Source organism: Dama dama, chromosome 22 (genome assembly GCF_033118175.1).
Source record: "Dama dama isolate Ldn47 chromosome 22, ASM3311817v1, whole genome shotgun sequence".
Classification (NCBI taxonomy): Eukaryota; Metazoa; Chordata; class Mammalia; order Artiodactyla; family Cervidae; genus Dama; species Dama dama.
The window spans coordinates 21,352,464-21,358,009 of record NC_083702.1 but is presented as its reverse complement, the minus strand read 5'-3'; the positions used below and the strand labels follow the sequence as shown (position 1 = coordinate 21,358,009).

General features: G+C 34.8%; 1 pseudogene; it reads left to right on the top strand.

Moving 5' to 3' along the window:
• Window positions 1-4,667: 4,667 nt before the first annotated feature.
• LOC133043077 (putative taste receptor type 2 member 33) lies at window positions 4,668-5,304 on the top strand (annotated as a pseudogene).
• The last annotated feature ends 242 nt before the right edge of the window (window positions 5,305-5,546 follow it).

Genomic DNA, 5,546 nt, shown 5'->3' with positions numbered 1-5,546 from the left:
ACAAATAGAAAAATATGCTCTCTTTAAGTATATAGTCTGATGAGCTTTAACTGTTGTATGCATCTTTGAAACAATAACCAAGATAAAGTATAGAATAATTTTTTCACCTCCCTGAAGTTATTTCATGCCCTTTTTAGATCAGGTTCCAGACAACTGCTTTTGTGCTTTCTGTCTTAGTTTTGCTTGTTTTAGAAATCATATCATACATACAAGTTTCAGTTTTGGGGTTTTCTTTTTTTTTGTTTAGCCCTTTCTTCAATCATATTTTTTGAGACTAATTTGTATTGTGTATATGAGCAGTATATTTCTTTTATTGCTGAATGCTGTTTCACTCTATGAATGTTCCACAATTTTCTCTTTCATCACCTTGTTGATATAAATATGTTTAGGTTGTTTTTAGTAATCGATTTAATAAGTAAAGTTGGTGTTAACATCCTTGTATCAGTCTTTTTGTGGACATATTTTTTTTTATTTTCAATGAGCATATATATAAGAGTGGATAGCAGGCAATGTGCTTGTGTGTGATCAGGCCACTGAAGATGGCCATTCTCTTGTTCTCTGTACATCCCCTGCCTGATCACTGCCTGCTTCACCTACACCTTATGCACATGACTGACCTTTTTGTGTATTTGCCCCAGGCCCCAGCTAGTAATAGCTTATTAAAGGGGTCGTGAGGGGGTGTGCCCATCTGCTGGTTTCCCTGGTAACTAAGAAACTGATCTGACATCTATTGGCAATCTCCTTTTGTCCTCAGTTGTGAAACCTGCTGCTATGTCCTGCCCACCATCTGCTACAGGGGGATGTCACTCCAGGACCCTGCTTCGGACATATAAGCTCCTTCATCCGCTAAACCATTCACGTCTCTGTTGCTGACTCCAGGCCCTGTTTCTGGTTCTAAAACTGGGCAAGTGTAAGCTTTGTAGGTCTGTGGGGTGCAGCCCAACAGTATTTGTAGCCTTTTTAGGAACAGTCAAATAATTCTCCAAGGTGACTGTATTCTTTAGTGCTCAGCAGGAATTTATGAGTGTTCCAGTTGTTTCACATCATTGCCGAAATCTGGCAGTCAGTTTCTTTATTGTTAGCACTCTAGTGGGTTTGAAGTGATATTTCATTGTAGTTTAAATTTGCATTTCCCTTGTATGTGATGATACTAAGCACTTTTTTTATTAGTTTATTGTATCTTCTTTTGTTGAGGGTCTTTTGAAATCTTTTGCCTACTTTCTTTAAATTGAGATGATTGTCTTTTAATATTGAGTTAAAGGAATGTTTTTATATATATATATATATACTGCTACGTCGCTTCAGTCGTGTCCGACTCTGTGCGACCCCATAGATGACAGCCCACCAGGCTTTGCTGTCCCTGGGATTCTCCAAGCAAGAACACTGGAGTGGGTTGCTGTTTCCTTCTCCAAATATATATATATATAGTAAATAATATATAATATATATGTGTGTGTGTACTTTGTAATATACATGTATGTTTTGTTCTCTCACTCTATAACAAATATTTTTGTTTTTTTTTAGTGTCTTTATAGTCTAGTTTCTTTACAGTGATCATTGCTTTTATTAACTTTTTGTGTGTGCACATGTGTGTGTGCTTATATGAGTCCTAGCTAAGAAATCTTTCCTTATTCCAAGGTCACAAAAATATCCAATTTCTTATAGATGCATTATTGTTTTATCTTTTATACTTAGATCTATGACCACCTCAAATTGTTATTTTTTTAATGGTGAGAGGTAGAGGTTGAAGATAATTTTCTTATATTGTTATTCAGTTTCCCAGAATCATTTATTGAAGAGAAATTTATTTTTGATTGAATTGTTTTAGCTCTTTTGTTGGAGGTGAATTGACCGTACATGTGTGGGTCAATCCTCAACAAGGAAAGATAGCTCCATTCAATCCTGTCCACAGTTTGAAGGACACATACTTCAATTTCTCATTTCCTCTTCCCCAACCCCTGGTGACCACTAATCTGCTTTATATTTTAGTGCATTTTCTGACTCCAGATAAATGGAATCATAATATGAGGTCTTTTGTGACTGACTTCTTTCATTTAGTGTGTTTTTAAGATTCATCATGTTGTAGTGTATTTCAGAACTTAATGGCTAAATAATATTCCATTATACAGATACATTGGGGGCTTCCCTGGTAGCTCAGATGGTATAGAATCTGCCTGCAATGCAGGAGAGCTGGGTTCAACCCCTGGGTAGGGTAGGTCCCCTGGAGAAGGAAATAGCAACCCATTCCAGTATTCTTGCCTGGAGAACCCCAGGGATAGAGGAGCCTCATGGGCTACAGTCCGTGGGATCACAAAGAGTTGGACACGACTGAGCAGCTAACACACTGTGTGGATCAATCACTAGATACTCTGACCAATCCACTGATTTATTTGTATAAGCAAATGGCAGCACCACATTGATTTAATTACTGTGGCTCTCATGTAAAAGTCAGATGTGTATTTTACAAAGCAAAAGTTTTCAATTTTGATATAGTCTGATTTACTAATTTTTAAATTTAGTACATCATGCTTTTGCTGTTCTATCTAAAAGATCTGCCTAGCCCTAATTTGCAAAAGTTTTCTGTGTTTTATTCTAAAAGTTTTATAGGTTAATTCATGTTTAGGCCTCTGATCTATTTTAATTTTTGCATAAGGTATGAAATAAAGATCTAAATTCAACTTTATTCATGTGGATATCCAGTTTTTCCAGCACCATTTCTTAAAAAAATAAAATCATTTCGCCTTTAAACAGACATGGTATCTTTTTGGAAGCCAGTTGACTACAATGGTAAGGGCTAATTTCTGAACCCCAGTTGTGTTTCATTGATACATATGTCTATCTTTAAGTGAATACCACACTCTCTTGACTAATGCTGCTTTGTAGCAAGCTTTGAAATCCGGAACTATAATCCTGCAACTTTTTTTTTTTTTTTTTAATTCTTTTTGCTCTTCTGGGCATTTTGCATTTCCATACATACTTTAGGAATAATTTTTAACTTTCTGCAAAAAAGCCTTCTAGGATTTGATAGAGATTGTATTGAATATATAGAGCATCTCTTCACCTGAAGATTCCCCTCTTGCTGGATTTTAGCTGGCCCTTCTTCCTTGCATAGCTCTGCGGTGTATTTATAACAGTTTTAGGATTTATTTCTGGAATCCCAGTTGCTGCAGGAGGAAATCTTGCCTTTTTAAACCTGCTACATTTGTAATATCTACTAATATGTGATTAAATGAGTAAGAATTCTCTCTGCCTGCTCTCTACCAGATAGATACAACTGGAAGTACTTCACACAAATAATACCCTAACTCACAAAGACCACCTGAAGAGGATAATGTTATCATTTGCATTTTACTGAGGATTGTAATGAGGGAAAGTGTTGTTTTAAAATTGAGTCCAAGATCGGAATCAATGTGAGGTAGAGAATCTGGGTTTTCCTTTCTAGCGATCTGGCTCCAAGATTCTCTGCTGCACATGAATTATAGTATAAATGCTGGAACTGAGTAAAATCCAAGGGAAGAAGATCGTCTTAACCTCTATTAACCTTTAAAATATTTAATAGTCTAAAAAAATAAAAAATAAAAAAATAAAATATTTACTAGTCTAATAACTAAACAGGGAAAATAAAACTGAACACTTAGGCAGAGAGAAGCCTAGTCTTTACAGTGGGAATTAAATGTACATTTTAAGTTTCTGAGGAATATTTATAGAATTCCTGAATATTTTAAATTAAATAATTGATACTTACAATACTTCAATAGACTCAGGAGAGAAACTTTATCAAAAGCCTAACCATGAGATATATGATAACTATTAATAATGGGATGAAAAGCCTGAATGAGAGAAAAGATTTTTTTAAGGGTAGATTGCCTCTCTGAGACTTATTTTCTATTTTGGAAATTATAGGACAATAATAACTTGTATCCATGAAATACGGGTATGTATGTCTGTGTGTACACTTATGAGCTTGTAAACAATAAACTATACATAAATGCTATTTATCAACAACTAGCCTTAAAGAGTATTTAGCTTATAAGGATTCCCAAGAAAACTTTGATATTTTGATAGAAAAAGGTTGAATTCTTTCTACATAATTCTAACATTACAGAAATTCATAATGGTGACGATCTTATTTATGACCAAGCTCCATCTAACAAAAAAGTCACTGTATATTCTATGTATTGGGTTTTAAAATTTTACTATATGACAAGTAAAGCTGATGAACACAAATTATGGAGATGTGAAACAAGAAATAAATTGCAAAGCAGTGAAAGAGGATATGGTTTTATTTGCATGTTAGCAAATGAGAATTCAACTTTCACTTCAACATGAATATGAATATTTCAGGCTACAGCAAGGTCATAAAGTGTGTAAATAGAAGTTAATTTGAGCTACCAGGGAATAACAGTGATTTTCATCATGTCAACATTGAGCTCTTCCATTAGCATAGCTCATGCTTTCCTGCCTGACACTGGTCACAGAATTTAAAAGAAATAAAGACTTTACCACATATCAAGGAAAATTAGCTCATATAGAGTCTGTGGTCAGAATATTAAAGAAATCTTGACTGGTGATATTGGACTTATCTATTTTTCTACAGATGATAACTTTATTACATTTTTTCCATCCTAGTAATAGAATTTATTCTAAGAAATTTTGCTGGTGGTTTCATGTCACTGGTGAACTATATTGACTGGTCAAAAGACAAAAAATCTCCTCAGCAGATGGGATTCTCACTGCTCTGGCAGTCTCCAGAATTAGTTTGCTCTGGGTAACATTAAGAAATTGGTATATAAATGTGTTTAATCTTAGTTTTAGACAATTTAAGTGCAAGAATTATTATTATTGCCTGGATAATAAGCAACTATTTTGGCATCTGGCTTGCTGCTATCCTCAGCATATTTTATTTGCTCAAGATAGCCAATTCTCCAATATTATTTTTCTTTACCTAAAATGGAGAATTAAAAATGTTCTTGTTCACTTTGTCCTGCTTGGTTTTATTAATTCATGGTGTAAGTGTAAATAAGACTATCCAGACAAATGACTATGAAGAAAACATCACTCAGAAGACCAAGCTGAGGGACATTTTACACCTTTGAAATACGACTGTTCATGATAGTAAACGTCACACCGTTTGCTATGTCCCTGACATCTTTTCTGCTGTTAATCTTTTCCCTGTGGAAACATCTCAGGATGATGCAGCTCAGTGGTAAAGGACCCCAAGATCCCAGCACCAAGGTCCGTATAAAAGCAGATGGATTTTCTATTCAGATGGATTTCTATTTCTATTTGCCATTTACTTCCTGACTCTAATTTTCTAATTGGAGTTCTAATAGGCAGTGAAACAACTTAGGTATCATGGCATGCCAGGTTTTTGGAATCATATGTCCTTCACTTATCCTAATATAGGGAAAGCAGATACTAAGACAGTCCTTCCTGTCATTTCTGCAGCTGCTGAGCTGATGGCTGAAAGAAAGGAAATAAGTGGGCATAATGTGTCTTCTAGCAGAAAACAAACTATGATCTTTATAAACTTTGTATGTGTGTGA